Source organism: Grus americana, chromosome Z (assembly GCF_028858705.1).
Source record: "Grus americana isolate bGruAme1 chromosome Z, bGruAme1.mat, whole genome shotgun sequence".
In the NCBI taxonomy this organism is placed as follows: Eukaryota; Metazoa; Chordata; class Aves; order Gruiformes; family Gruidae; genus Grus; species Grus americana.
In genome coordinates, this window is record NC_072891.1 from 41,976,819 (window position 1) to 41,993,862 (window position 17,044).

Consider the following 17,044-nt stretch of genomic DNA (forward strand, 5'->3'; position numbering starts at 1 on the left):
ACCCTGTGTGTGAATTGGCTTTGCATACCAGGTAAAGATCCCACATTTTGGGACAACAATAGAAGAGGTGCTCCAGTCCTCTGATCATTTTTGTGGCCCTCCTCTGGACTCACTCCACCAGCTCCATGTCTTTCCTGTGCTGAGGACCCCAGAGCTGGACGCAGTACTCCAGGTGGGGTCTCACAAGAGCAGAGTAGAGGAGCAGGATCACCTCCCTCGACCTGCTGGTCACACTGCTTTCGATGCACCCCAGGATATGACTGGCTTTCTGGGCTGCAAGTGCACATTGCCAGCTCATGCCCAGTTTTTCTTCCACCAGTACCCGCAAGTCCCTCTCTATAGGGCTGCTCTCAATCCATCCATCCTGCAGTCTGTACTGATGTTGGAGATTGCTCCACCCCAGGTGCAGGCCCTTGCACTTGGCCACATTGATCCTCATGAATTTCACATGGGCCCACTTCTCAAGCTTGTCCAGGTCCCTCTGAATGGCATCCCATCCCTCAGGCTTGTCAACAGCTCCACTCAGCTTGGTGTCATCTGCAAAACTGCTGAGGGTGCACTTGATCCCACTGTCTATGATATTGACGAAGATATTAAACAGTACTGGTCCCAGTACAGACCCATGTGGGACACCACTTGACACTGATCTCCATCTGGACATTGAGCTGTTGACCACTCTCTGAATGCAGCCATCCATGCCAATTCCGTATTCACCAAACAGTCCATCCATCAAATCCATATCTCTCCAATTTAGAGGGAAGGATGTTGTGGAGGATGCGCCAAAGGCCTTACAGAAGTCCAGAGAGATGACATCTGTAGAAGAGGAGGACTGAACCGAAACAGACACATTTTGCATGGTGGCTGAATTTGGAATCCAAACCAAGAATATCTGGGCTTATCGCTAAGATATGGTGGGACAGCTTTCCTGACTAAGTGCAGCAACAAATGGATATAAGCCCTTCAGGAAAGACAGACAGAGGAGACAAGACCAAGGCTTGCTCTCTCTCTGAAGAAGCAGCTCAGGTCTATGGGATGGGTGAGAACTTGAAGGTGAGGGTCAGAGGAGAGAACACTAACTGTGATACTGTGGTGGGGGTGTGTTAGTACTGATCATGGTAAGGAAAAGGATGAAATCTCTGAAAAATGAAGAGAAGTCTTAGCCTCATAGAAACTGACTCAGGAGAGGGATATTCCTGACATCTCCTGGAAGAGCAATGTGGCTGGATGCAAGCCATCCAGGAGATATTCTGGAGGATGTCAAGGGTAATTTCTTGACACACAGGTACTGGACGGGCCAACCAGGGCTGAATCACAGTGGGTGATGCACAGCTAGATCTGCTGTTCACTGACAAGGAAGAACTGTCCAGGGATGGGGTAATCAGTGGCTGATTTTGATTTAGTGGAGGTCAAGTTCCTGAGGCAAGGGAGGGTGGCAGGAGAGTGGCAGAGCACAGTCCCTGGGCTCTAGGAGAGAGCAGATTTTGGCTTACTGAGGGAACTGGCAAGTGAGACTTCATTGGAGTGAGCTCTGAAGAGCAAAGGAGCCCAGGAAACCTGGTCAGCCTTTAACAAGCCCTTTGCTCTAACAGAGAGAAGTATTTCTAATGCAATCACTGTTAGTAATACTACGCATTCATAGTCACTACACTCGCTTGTCAGCTGGTGCTATTTGTATCATCAACCCTAAGACATAAAAGTATGTCTAGTATAAAGCTTTGTATTAGATTTTGTGTGTTTAATACCGAGAGTCCATGGCAGTGGTGTTTATTTCTTCTTAAACATAGGGAAACACACATGTTCAAATTCAGTGAAGAATTCAACTTTATGTTATCTAATAGTTATTAATTTTATTCAATAAAAAAGCTATCGTGAAAAGAAATCTGAGAGCTGTAAGAGAATTTTCTATAATGATCTTTGGGTTTTTTTGTCTAAACACTGCATCTGAGCTGGACTTTGTCCACTTTATTAATATGCAGAGTATATTGACCTTTACAAAATCATTATGTGCTCCACAGTTGTTCCTTCATTATTTACTCAGTGCACTGGCTTTAGGACCCCATTTACTTTAAAAAAATAACCACAGTCAAAGAAAGTTGCAAAATACTTTTTAGTTAATGCAATTTTATACTTTTAAGTATCTAAATAGACAGGGAGAAAAAGAACAGTAACCTTGTGGGTTTTTTTTTAATAACCCATCATGAACCCAGCTGTCCGTGGGCATGCGACATTAGAACACAATTCACTGAAATTGTGATTTTAGAGGTAACCAATTATTTTATATGACTTTTAGTCTTAAAAAGCAATCCCTTTAACAATTATCAAAAGGTGAGATGCTATCCTGTATAGACCTACTGAAGTATCAAAAAGAAGCTTAATAGCCACCTGTAAAGATCTTATGTTAGATTTTATATAGTTCTGCATGCGTACGCTTCAAGAGTCTGCTCTGAATATCTTCCAAATCTGTTTGAAATATTTAAATATTTTACATAACTTCAATAGGGGAAACATATTAGCAGCTTTTCAAATTACTACTGTTACATCCTGTTTTCAGCATTGTGGCTTCACTGGGTCTCTGCTGAGGATTGCATTGCAAAGTAGTGACAGTAAACATAAAGGTATTATATTATCAGACCAGGAAAGCTGAATGCTGCTCCAGAAAAACAAACAAACAAACAAACAAACAAACAAAACCCAAACGAACAGACAGACAAACAAACAAAAAACCATGAAGACAGAGCACTGTGTATTTTGCAGGACCACATTCAGGACAACAGACCCGAGGTTTCTGACATGTGGAAATGCAAAAACTGATAACCAGCAAGCAACAAACCCAGGAATATGACTTCGTCTTTAAACACTAAAACATCCTTTTGAATACCTGAGCAGTTGTTTTTCATGCTGCATCACCCACATGGTAGTAAAGACATTTATCTGCAACACGTGTATGGTGGCAATGCAGGATTTTAGTTGCTACGAGTTTTCTGCAGAAGATTCTGTCAGGACCTTGATCTTTGCTGTCTCTCTTAAGAATCCCTTGAAGCCATCATCAAAAGGCACCTTCTATGTCTTACTTTATTGATCTTTTGACTCAGAAAAATCTTTCTTGAATTCATACCTCTACATAAAAACCCATGAAACCCTACATTAGCATTCTCTCTTTTCCCACCCCTTTTTGGGGGGGTAAATGGGGAAGGAAGCAAAGCAACTCAGCAGATGGTTACAGCTAAGCAATGTAATGCTTTCAGAATCATAGAATCATAAAATGGTTTGGGTTGGAAGGGACCTCAAAGACCATCTAGTTCCAACCCCCCTGCCATGGACAGGGACACCCTCCACTAGACCACGTTGCCCAAAGCCCCATCCAGCCTGGCCTTGAACACTTCCAGGGAGGGGGCATCCACAGCTTCTCTGGGCAACCTGTTCCAGTGCCTCACCACCCTCACAGTGAAGAATTTCTTTCTGACGTCTAATCTAAATCGACCCTCCTTCAGCTTAAACCCATTACCTCTTGTCCTGTCACTGCACTCCCAGATAAACAGTCCCTCACCATCTTTCCTGTAGGCCCCTTCAGGTACTGGAAGGCCGCAATTAGATCCCCGGAGCCTTCTCTTCTCCAGGCTGAACAACCCCAACTCTCTCATAGGAGACGTGCTCCAGCCCTCTGATCAGCTTTGTGGCCCTCCTCTGGACCCACTCCAACAGCTCCGTGTCCTTCTTGTACTGGGGCCCCCAGAGCTGGACGCAGTACTCCAGGTGGGGTCTCACAAGAGTGGAGTAGAGGGGCAGGATCACCTCCCTCGACCTGCTGGTCATGCCTCTTTTGACGCAGCCCAGGACACAGTTGGCTTTCTGGGCACTGCCGGCTCATATTGAGCTTCGCATCAATCACTACCCCCAAGTCCTTCTCCTTGGGGCTGCTCTTAATTCGTTCTCCCCCCCAGCCTGTAGTTGTACTTGGGATTGCCCCAATCCATGTCCAGGACCTTGCACTTGGCCTTGTTGAACTTCATGCGGTTCACACAGGCCCATGTCTCCAGCCTGTCAAGGTCCCTCTGGATGGCATCCCTTCCCTCCAGCATGTTGACCACACCACACAGCTTGGTGTCGCCAGCAAACTTGCTGAGGGTGCACTTGATCCTGCTGTCCATGTCACCAACAAAGATGTTGAAAGGTGCCGGTCCCAGTACCAACCCCTGAGGGAAAGTCACTCGTCACCGTTCTCCACTTGGAGACCTTATTTACCAGCCACCCAGATTAGAGACCCTCAAATCAGCATACCTATGAAAAACTTAGCCAAGTCACTGTCAACAGGGAAGCAAACCAAACAGGCATTTACTTTACAGAATCTCTGAGGATAAGATTTAGAACTCCTTTATAGCCATTGAGAACTTGGGGACAAGTATTGACATTGACCAGAGGAATTACAGAACTTTCCCGGGACAGAGAGGGAACCAGCTTTCTTCCTAGCATCAGAATATTTTTTCCTTATGTGAGGAAGTTTGAGCTGTCCTGCTGACATGAGGTTGACTGAATGTCAGACTTGATGGATGGTATTAACTATTTACCTAGTCAGCATCCTAAGTAAATCTTGCACTTCAGAAATGCAAAGATAGGATTTTGTCCCAATGAGTTTACAATGCAATCCAGAAAATGGCAGTGACTATTATAAGTGACTAGTAGCCAGAGTACACAGGAAAAAAGGTTACAGTGACAAGGTGCAGTTCATATGCTTTCGATATAGCTTGTGAAACTAACAATGCATGTAAAGTTCAATGAGACAGACTTGAGATGATTTTATTATGTCACATCACCTCAGTTTTGCCTCCTTGAAACTTTGGGAAACTGGACAATCTGTGAAATCTTTTCACAGGGGCTTAAAAAGGAAAAAAGTTAGTCTGAAAAATTGGATGAAAGACAACTTTATAAAAAAGATTAAATAATAATACTGTACAGAATCCATTGATAACAATTAAATTTCCTTCAATACCAATTAAAATCATACAAAGTAAATATTTCTAAAGCAAGACCAATCTCTCCAGTGACACGTTTGGATACATGCAGTAGAAAATTTCAATACATTCTTCAAGGTCCTGTCTGTCTCTGACTCAGACATAAACTTAGGGCATCTTTAAAGAGACCATGATCTCAATCACTATTCCTCTAGAAGCAAAGTTGCATTATATATAGCATATCAGCACTTTCAAGTCACTCAGAAGAGATACTTGGAATCAGCTGTATGGCTTCTTTTTCTTAGTTCCTGTAAACATCCACAAGTCAGCTCAACTTTTGTACTCCATTTTTTTTCTGTCTAGACAGAGCCTGGATACTCCAGGCTTTGGTGTGGCTATCTGATGTCCTGCAGTCTGTGGCCATCTGTTCAGCAGGGACAGAGGAGTCTCCGTTCACCAGCTATCTGCTGCAGATTGATACAGGAATCCTGGTGCTCCTGAACAAAGGGGAAGGACTTGTGGGGATGCCAGATGAAGAAGCAAAATTCAGCATAAAAATGCATGTACTGTTCACATGAAGGGAAAGAGAGGTGATGGATATTGTGGTCTGGGCCATTCTTATCTAGCCCTAAAAAAAATTAATCAAACATACTAATAAGTATTTGGAGAACTCATATCCCACATAGCTGGATGATGCATATGCAGGTTCCCTGTGGGAGAGGACCCCCCACATTGTCTTAGGGATCAATAGAGAATACTTGGACAATGGCAAGTAACTTGTTAAGGCCATAAGATAGCATGAGATAGTGCAATATTGTTATGCTTACTAATAATATTTTATTAGTAGTATCAGTACTATTAGCATTACTATTAGCATTTTATAATTATATTTTATCATTATTATAATTTATTTACTAATTAGATACTTAATAAATAGCTGATTTACCTAAGAAGAATTTTGTTGTGATGTATATGCTTGTTGGGAGGATTATAAAGAACCATGACATTGAAGTGTTGTAGTCAATAGGATCCCTCTGGCAAACCACTGTAGCTTACCAGTAAGAGTGTTTAGCGTGGCTCATGAGGTGAAATAATACTAGCAAGTGATAAGACCCGTATTATTGGGACCATTGCCATGAGGTAAAAATGTGTAGTGTGTGACACATGACAAGATTTAGGGCGAAAGTTTGTAAAGGAGAGATATGATAACCTGTGCTAGGATTACTGAATGTGTAGAGGAAAACTGAATTGGTCAGGTTTAAAAGGTGGAAAAATCAGAATAAATTGGAAGAAAGGAAAAGGCAAGTCAAGATTACATCGGTTACTTGATAGACAGGTTAAGACATGAACAAGGTAAAATCTCTTTGCTAGGAGATGAGAAAGTAAGTCTTACCCTCAGCAATGTAACCTATAAAACCAGAAACAGTCATCTGGAAGTACAAACTAAGTATTAAAAATTAGAGAGTAAGTTACAACCCCAAATCATTACTCAACAGTGATGATTGTCACTGAAAAAAACACTCCTGAAGAGAAAATAGATCATGGGGCTCTGGCCATTGCTCTCCATACAACGGAAACCCAGTCTGGGGCCACTCCTGAGAGATGGTCACAGCTGAGTGGTTCATCCTTCCCCTAGGTGGGCAGTATCAGCCACACGTGACTTGTGAAGCCCCATATCCTTGCTCAATTCCCATGGCAGGCTTTGGGGAGCTGGGGCTGGGGTGACTTGGGGTGCAGAGGATGCTGACAGTCTGCATGGCTACAATCTGCCTCTACAAGCCACCATGGCCTCCGCATTATAGAAATGCGTCACCCTTGGCCGCGTTGGGACACCTCATAACAAGTTCACTATGTATTTTTGGCCATTTCTTAGTTGTTCATGTGGAACAACTAAATATCTCTCATTGCCACCTTCCCTATTATGAATAACATATTGCTGTTCTTGTTCTGAGGAGTAGGATGAGGCCATTGGCACTGTTGGTGTTCATGTGAGTGCTCTGTGTGTTTGTCTGTGTTATTTGTGTGGGTGGCCATGTGTAAATATGCATATACATGTTGTATACACATGCTCTGTGTGCATGTGCCTGCTGGGAACACACACTCAGCCTCACTAGCAGCTGGACCTGGGGACATGGAGCTGCTGCAGCTTCACCTCTCTGGGGCTGCTGAATACATTCTGATTCCCCTGACTGATGGTTTCTTATGAAATCTGATGGTTTTTGGTAGTCCTTCCTCAGTTAGCTTCTGCATGTCAAAATCAATCTTTCATGAACCCAAATAAACATAAGAAAAGAGCATAAATGTAAATAAATATTTCTTCCTCAGCTACAATTTCCGTGAACAAACAGAATGTTTCTTACCTTACCTCTGTTTTATCATCAAAACAGTTACTAACAAATTCCTATAGCTCATAAGAAATTATCATCAAGAACACAAGTCCATCTCCATCTCATGTCCATCTTCAGATTCCTACTGTTCTTTCCAAACTGTGTATCTCAACTAATTTTGGTTTCAGCAGTACATCTTTAGGCAGTATAGAATCATAGAATGGTTATACCAGGTTTACCGAAGTCACTGTCACTGGGATCTGCCACTCAGGGCTGACGTCTGCTTATCTATAGAGATATCTTACTTTGCAGGCATAATATACAAGATGGAGCAAATTGATAGGGCCATTTCTGTATCAGTTGCCAAAATGTCCCCAACAAATACACACACACACCAGGCACACTCCATCACTTCCTGCTTCTGCTGCATTTATAAAACAGGATGCAAGAATTCATCAGTAGATTCATCAGCATGGGTGAGCATAATCTCATAATGAGATAACAAACCAGGCCAAAAGGGAGTAGAAAAGCTCATACATAATTCTGGGGTCATAAAGGGTCCCCAGCATTATTTTTGAGCTGCAATGACTTTGCAGAAGCATCACCCAGGAGAAATCTGTAGCACCTTTATCCAACACAATGATGCTACAATGCCACAATGATACTGCATCCTTTTTTAATACTACTTTCTTTAAGCAGGTTAAAGCAAGAAGGAAGAGGGATGAAAACAGTAAAGGCATAACATCTACCTGTGACTTCAAAAATGTTAAGAAAGCTTATTCAATTAGCTCCCTCAGTGATTTCATGCAATGTGCTTAGCTTCATCATGACTCTTCAGTTCATAGAATAATAGAATCATAGAATAGTTTGGGTTGGAAGGGACCTCAAAGACCATCTAGTTCCAACCCCCCTGCCATGGACAGGGACACCCTCCACTAGACCACATTGCCCAAAGCCCCATCCAACCTGGCCTTGAACACTTCCAAGGATGGGGCATCCACAACCTCTCTGGACAACCTGTTCCAGTGCCTCACCACCCTCACAGTGAAGAATTTCTTTCTGACGTCTAATCTAAATCGACCCTCCTTCAGCTTAAACCCATTACCCCTTGTCCTGTCACTACACTCCCTGTAGTGCTCCAGCCCTCTGATCAGCTTCGTGGCCTCCTCTGGACTCACTCCAACAGCTCCATGGGGCCCCCAGAGCTGGACGCAGTACTCCAGGTGGGGTCTCACAAGAGCGGAGTAGAGGGGCAGGATCACCTCCTCGACCTGCTGGTCACGTCTCTTTTGATGTAGCCCAGGACATGGTTGGCTTTCTGGGCTGCAAGCGCACACTGCCGGGTCATGTTGAGCTTCGCATCAATCAACACCCCCAAGTCCTTCTCCTCAGGGCTGCTTTCAATCTGTTCCTCACCCAGCCTGTAGTTGTGCTTGGGACTGAGCCGACCCACATGCAGGACCTGGCACTTGGCCTTGTTGAACTTCATGCGGTTCACACAGGCCCACGTCTCCAGCCTGTCAAGGTCCCTCTGGATGGCATCCCTTCTCTCCAGCGTGTCGAGCTGGTGTCATCAGCAAACTTGCTGACGGTGCACTTGATCCCACTGTCCATGTCACCAACAAAGATGTTAAACAGTGCTGGTCCCAGTAATGACCCCTGAGGAAAGCCACTCATCACTGTTCTCCACTTGGACATTGAGCCGTTGACCACAACTCTTTGGATGCAACCATCCAGCCAATTCCTTATGCACTGAGTGGTCCATCCATTGAGTCCATGTCTCTCCAATTTTGAGACAAGGATGTCGTGCGGGACAGTTCCCAGCTCATAGTCCATCAGGGCAGCAGGTTTCCCTCTGGTTTTCCCATCCCAAAACTGGGACACAGTATTTCCAAATGCAAAAGTCTCTACAAAGTAACCAGCATCCTCCTGTGAACTGGGGTGAACAGAGGCCGTGTCCTTGGTATGCTGGAAGGCTGTGTTTCAGGCAGTAACATATAGCCCAGCTGCTTCTTCCAGATCTGGAGAGCAACTCATTGCTGTGCCCCAGCTGGGTACATAGAACTCTGAATAGAGATCAAGTACACATATTCAGAAGAATATGAAAAACAACCATCATGCTGAATACACTCATTAAGAGCTACACGTATGACTAATTAATCACGATGGAAAAGAATTTCATAGAATTTCTGGCCTAGCACTGTTTCCTGATCGCTATCAAAAATAATTAAAGCATCTAAAAACATAAAAGCATTGCAGGGATTTGCTAAGCTGTCCTGGTGATGGACTCCATGCTAGCAGTGTACGAGCCACATCTGCCAGTTGCAGAAGAGAAATGGGACTGGATGCATGTCCTGCTTGAAGGAAGAACAAACAATATGTTGCTGTGCCTGGACCCCAAACAGCCAAAGCTCCCATTGGACCGCATATGGGAGGGTGAGACTGTGATGCAGCTGACTGCATCACAGTGCCTGGAGAAAGGTCACAACAAAGACCAGTTTTGACCAGACTGGTAAAATTTTGATAATTCTGTATGAAACTGAATGGCCATCGTTGGGGGACAGTGGGGAGGCGAAAGGGGTTTCAGGGTTTTTATCCTTCTTTTTATCCTTTATTCTGCTAGATAGGGTAGAAAATCTTGAAACAGTCATGGATTTTTTTTTCCCTTTTTTTTTTTTCCATATAAAAGAAAATGTGTTTTTTCAATTCTCTCGGGGGGAAAAGAAGTAGAGAAGGTAGAATTTCCTTGCTGGAGCAGCAGAATAGATGCATCTCAGATGAGGAAACTTATGTTGCTTACCATAAATTGCTTTCTTTTTACTTTTAGCTGGAGATAATTTTTTGGCATTAAAACTTTTGTGTTCCTGCTGTATGTTCTTAGACCATAGAGTCATAGAATCATAGAATGGTTTGAGTTTGAAGGGACCCCACAGATCACCTAGTTCCAACCCCCCTGCCATGGGCAGGGACACCCTCCACTAGACCATGTTGCCCAAAGCCCCATCCAGCCTGGCCTTGAGGAGCCTTCCGGGGAGGAGGCTGCCACAACTTCTCTGGGCAACCTGTTCCACTGCCTCGCCGCCCTTACAGTAAAGAATTTCTTTCTAACATCTAGTCTAAATCTAAATCTCTTTCAGTTTAAACCCATTACCCCTTGTCCTATCACTCCATGTCCTTGTAAACAGTCCCTCACCATCTTTCCTGTAGGCCCCTTCAGGCACTGGAAGGCTGCTATGAGGTCTCCCCAGAGCCTTCTCTTCTCCAGGCTGAACAAGCCCAGCTCTCTCAGCCTTTAGATGTGGGTGTATCTGAATGTCAGTACTACAGCTCCAACTCTGAAATGGTTAAGTACTGCCTGCATGAGAATATAGCTAATAGTTCAGCTGTGCAATAAGCTAAAATAAGAGATAGTTATGATCATCAGCTCTTCCATGTGATTTCCCCCCACCCAAGATCCTTCTGTCATTCAGTACATGGGCAGTTCTAACTGGGTATTTGTTCTGTTTGGTTTTTTCTTTTTTCATTTTTTTTCTTTTTTTTACCCTGATATCCAGTATGTGGCCTTACCCTTTATCCCAGTCACAAGTAGTAGAGAAATATGCATTTATTTACTTTTCATAATTTCCAACAGAATCTTCAGTGCACTTTAATGGCTTTATTTACTTCTGGAAATCTGGAGTGAAGCATCTGTTGAAATATACTGTTCCCTGATCAAGCTGCTATGCCTTACTTGCTTCTGAGTGGCTCTAAAAACATTAGGCAACAGACTTTCAGAGAACTTTGTACTGTGAGTGACACTAGGTCCTGAGATGAAGCTCACCTGTTACTTTCCTTTGGTGTAAGGGTGAGAGAAAATAATTTGGGATTGCTGCTTCTTTTTTCTTTTTCTCTTCTCTTCTCTTCTCTTCTCTTCTCTTCTCTTCTCTTCTCTTCTCTTCTCTTCTCTTCTCTTCTCCTCTCCTCTCCTCTCCTCTCCTCTCCTCTCCTCTCCTCTCCTCTCCTCTCCTCTCCTCTCCTCTCCCAGAGAAGTGGTCTGGGGGACTGATTATGAGTTTGCAACGCAGCCCATAATCAATCCTGGTGGTGTGGCTTTGTTTTGCTCAGACAATGGACTTCAAAGACAGAAGTGTTCATCTTCCACTTTCCTTGCAATATCAGGGCATCTGAACTCTGTAGGAATCTTTTTGTATTTTATAGGTTGTGGAGAATTAATGTGATGATGTTAAATTATCCTCCTTTGACTATCTTTGACTATTTCTGCTAGTATGCCCAGAGTAGTCTTTGGTCTTGGAATGAGCCCTACATGTTGCTTTCCTTGTGCCCCAATATAATGCTGAAGACAAAAGTGGGTCTTTTTTATTGTCCTATTTTATTGGGTTTTGTACTAGCTAACAGTTCTAATTTGTGGTTTATCTTCAACAGAGTCAATTTTTTTCCCTATGAGCCTAAGGCAGCAGTTCCCCTGTCCTATTTTTCTTGTGCTGTTTGACATGCAGATGTTCACTGTTGCCATAAAAACCCAATGGAATTGCATGTGCTTAAGCAGCATCAAATTTCCTTTATCAGTTTCCCAGGACACATATGTAGGCTGGAATTTTACCAGAGGATTTCAGCCCTGTTTAATTCCATGTAATGGAGTTAAGTGCAGAAGTTTTCCAGTAAGATCCCGTTGGTCTGTCAACCCAACTGTGCTCAGCTCAGAAAAGCAGTAGCATCTTTACAAGTGTTGTGGTAAATACTGTTATGGGCTTCAGAGTACAAGATTCTTGCAAGAGCTATTTAATTTCCGTTCATACCTACCATCCTCTCCTGTAGTCGAAGTCTAAATTAGAAAATCTAAGCGCTTTCAGAATATTTATACTTGTTTCTCGTTTTCATAGATATTTTTATCTTGCTAGTTGCTCTGTAATATCAGAAGCTTAACAAAATTAAATGGATGAGAAAGATCAGACAACTGGAATATAAATTCTTTGAGATATGAAACCTGTGACTTCAGAAAACTTGATTTTGTTTTGCTGTACTGCTTCACTCTATCTCCACCTTGCTACTAGTCAGATTATTGCATTGCTGGATTGTGAACTTTCTTAAATGTTCCTCGTTTCTATGTGACTTATCATTTGCATATTTGTGCACTCTGTCATTACCTGCCTGCAAGTGCTGCCTGTAGAAGATTGCTCCTGAGATAATTCTCGTGAAGAGGAGTCAGAAGCAGAAATACAAATTGTGTGGATGCAGGGATTTTTCCTTAATCAAGTCAGGGTTGGGTTTTTTTTACTGTAAGTCTGTAATCACATGTCTTTAGTTCAGGCATGTTTCAGCACCATTTTGTGTGTGGTTTGATTTTTTGTGGGCTTCAAAAAATAATAATTCTTTTTATGAACAGTCTTGTTCTGAGCTGAAAGATGGTTCTCCAGCTGTGTCATCTCCACTAGAGACTCAGATAACCTTGGAGGTATGCTGGCAGGGGGTGATTCTCCTCCTCTTTTTACACTGGCTGTCACTGAATGAAAGGGATACTGAAGTTTAAGTTCAAGATGCTTTGTTCTACACACGCGCGCTTGCGCTTCCGCTTTCTCATATAATATACAACAAGCACTTAGTAAAAAAGTAGAGGTGGTCATGGGGAGAGCAGCATAGGGAGGATAAATCCTTAAACTGTGGCACTAGCATCATCCAGGTAAAGATCAAAGTCTTTCTAGTGCTCCTTATCATACAACTCATTTACTTGGGCTAGCAAGACAGATTAACAAATGATAAATAAACTAAACTCACTATACTAGTGGACTTCAGAGGCCTCTGGTCTCTGAAAGTTATAAAAACATGTAGGGAAGAACAGAGCTCCACTTACTTTTCAAGACAGTGGAAAGCTTTTTTAAATTTAATTATATTTTTAAAACTGGATATATGATTTTGCAGACAAAATTGAGACTTCCTTTTGAAATGTTCTTGAGCTTCTCGTGCATCACTTAAAAAGAGGTGTGTAGATTTTTAACATTAAAAAGAAAGATAAGTTTGCCTGATATGACACTATTACAGGAAAGCCAAAAACTAAGTTGCCATATTTCAGTTTGACAAGTTTAGTGTAGTGCTCGTCTCATCATTAAAAGGCTAAAAAAGCTGTTACAACCCCATAGCCACCTGCAAACACTGAACTTCTGATTACCAGCTGGAGCTCAGGGACTAGCCATGGAAGCGGTATGTTTAGGCTGCCTTAGGAGGTTCACATGCCAAGCTGAGAAGCATCACAGCAGGTAGTGTTGATTTATTTTTCAGAAAGCTCAGCATGTAGAGTATTCCTGCATTGCACAAAACTTCAATGAGAAGGAAGGAAAAGGCTTGGTCAGTGGGAGTTAAATCCTTCCCTATATGGTTGTTAATTTTGGTAAGAGATTGGTTTATTTTCTAATAGACAAACCCATGGCACTTTATCCCATCCAAGAGTTTTGCAGTAGTTGACTTGGTTGCAAATTTAATTTAGAGAATTGCAGAAGGAGGTATCTTGCCCTTGGTTTCTTGATTCATGATAACACCAGCTGAAAATGAAGATCCTTTCTGATGTCTGCAATAGCTAGTAATGTTCTCCGACAGGAACAGATCTAGAGAGTGAAACAGATGATGTGGAAGACCTGGTGCTACTTGAAACATTTCAGGGATGTTACTGTGGGCTAGACCTAGTCTGGCCCTGTGGTGGCAGCTACACACATATATCCAGCAACAACAGTATCCCATATATGCTTTCCCATAATGTCTGGGCATGAGGAATCTAGAAAGATTTTTCATTGGGGGCCCATCCACTCATTTTGTCCGCACTGTTGGCACTGTCAGTGATCCAGGACAAATGTCCTTTGATTAGCCAACTCTGAGGAGACCAAAAGCAATTTCTCAAGATTAAGGGGACTGGCACAGACTCATGAAGAGGGTGCACTGGTGCATCTTGGTGTACAGAGTGTGTCCCCACAATGGGGAGAAGTAATATCAGATAAAATGACTTCTGTAAACAGGGGTTCACATTCAGGACACCATTTAGAATATGAATTTGATGGAACTGTAGATCTTTCAGTTTTAACCAATAGTGCTGATCACTCATCGTGAAACAGCAAAAAATTGCATTGCAGTACATGCAACAGGAAAGGCAGTGCTGTTTGTTACAGCTGCTAGGATATTTTTGATTTGTTGCAAAGGCTGGATAGTTACTCTGAGAGTTTTAACGTGATTTTCATGATAAGCAACTTCAGTAGTCACTTGTCTTTATATGGCTTGGCTGCTAAGTTGTCAAAGTCTGCTTAACTTATTCCAGACAGCTTCAAGATCTGCAGCATTCAGAGTTTCTCCAGCTGTTCATACTGATCCCCAAAGAGTTCCAACAGTTCTCTGACCCTCAAGGTACCAATGAGACTGAATTTTCCCAAGCCAGTAAAATTGAATTTGCACCATGAGTATGTTTTAGTTATGTTTGTTTCCCATATAGTGATTACATATCACTCTAAATTGAGAGAAAGAGTACAAAAGATTTGGGAATGGTTTACCCCTTCCTGAAGGAGAGATTTTACTAGCTGTAGGATTTGCAGAAATCCAGAAGTACAAGTGTCTTTCATTTCTGTACCATAATCTCTTGCTTTGACTTAACATCAGAATGGGGATTTTATCAAGATCCTTAGAGAAACCACTCAAAATATTCCAGATAGCATAGGGTAAGAAGTGGTGGCCGGTTGCACAACTGGGTTTCCAGTTATGCCATGTAAAAGTAGAGTGAATGCTATATGTAGTCCCTCCATTTTATTATGAATATATGTCCCAGATGAAAAAAATTTGGATAGATTTGTTAAAAATTCTGTAACATTTCTCAATCTTCTACAATTAGACACTAACTGGTTCCAAGTCAGGCAGTGATTTGATAGTAGAAGACAATGTTTCCTGAAGTATCTGCTATGTGGATACCGTGGAACTGTTTTCTCCATGGAGAGACTCCAGACCAATCACTTGACGCTCTGTGGTGACCCAATTTCCCATTTCCCCTAGCTGTCTACCCATGTTTGATCTATGAGGATGTCCATCCCCAGGATAATCATGTTTTTCTCACTTTCACTCTTCCAATTCTCTCCCCCATCCCACCCCGGGGAAGTGAATGAGCGGCTGCATGGTGCTTAGCTGCTAGCTGGGGTTAAACCACAACACTAACAGGACCTGAGATTTCATCATTCTGACATTTGGCAGAAATAATTTAGTCTTAACCACAGGATATGTGACTGTTTTGCCATTCAGTCCTATTACTGAGTCTTTCCTTCATTTAACGGAGGATCTTCCTTCATATATGTCCTTATGAATCATAGAGATTTGGGCTCCAACATCTATTAAGAAGGCAGTGGAGAACTTGTTGCTGACCAACATTTTGGGACTCGGTGGTGGGCTGCTTAGATGGCTGCCAGCCCTGCAGTGGGGCCTGGCCAGCCCTGGTCCCCAAGGTCAAGGTTGGGACCTGGAAGAGCGGGGCTGAGGCAGCTGCTGGTTGGGGCTACCGGATACTTTGCACTGGCATGTTTTCTCCTGCTCATTGTTTGAGAGTAGCTATGGAAAGACCCTGCAGCTGCAACTGCTTTAAATCTATATCTCAGCCTTTCTGGCTTCCTGCCTTATTGACAGTGGTCAGAAGTTGTTTGCTTTTTTTGGCTCACCCATGGCTTTCCTGTGGTGGTGGAGTGGCGGAGGGGCTATGGGGGTAGTGTCAGACCTTTCTTGGGTCTGTATTACTCAGACTTTAGGTGGCGCTTTTGGACCGCCATATAATGCCAGTATGGACAACACCTGCTGCAGGGCTCCTGGCCACTGGGTGTTGGCACCCACAGCTGCCACAGTCGGCAGTGCTGGAGGTTTAGGTTTTGGAACAGATTATTCTATGGGATAGAGTCCACCTGCAGTGGCGTCTTGCTACCATGGGTTATTCAGAGCAGTTTGTCCACCACCGACCTATATTCCTCTTTTTAGCAAGTCTAAGATGGCACGTTTTGATATTGCCTTATCTAATTTGCTAGCATTCTCCCAAAGCCATCCATCTTTACCTCCTCTGTCACTAGCAAGTGAGGTACAAGTCCATCTTGCTGCACAATTCAATAAACTATTCACGTGGACATAGGTTTCTCCAGGTTTCATGGCAAATCAAGCCTGTAAAACAGTTAATTCTTGAGAAGTGAAACCACAGGCAGTAATAGTAGCAGGGGCAGCTGCTGTCCTGGCAGTGCATCAGGCTCTTCTACTGTATTTGGTATTGGTATTACTCCCTGACCCTTGCCACCCTCTGAGTCAAGGAATGTATCACAGGGTGCTCAGGGGATGGGGGACAGGGTATCACAGGGCGTTCGGGGGGTGAGGGAATGGGGTCCAGATCACACCACATATTTATCTCAAATAATTTAATACACAGCAGTAATAAATTTAACTGAGGCTATTTTGTCAGTTTGGAACAGTAATTGCCATCGCTGCAGAGCTTTGGCAATGACATGGGGTTGTAATTTATTTGCTAAGTACTTATTTTGTGCTTCCAGTTGACTGTCTCTGGTATTATAGGTTTAGGTAAGTTTTCTTCCTCAGCTAGAGATTTTGCCTTGTTTGTCTCTTAACCTGTCTGCTGCTGTCTTCAGGCAACTTCTGAGTGATCGGTGTAATCTTGACTTAATTTTTTCCACGTCTTACACTATAACTAGATTGCCATAGGGTCAATATAGCTTTCCTCTCCCCATTTGATATCCCTGTATGGATTATCATATCTCTGCT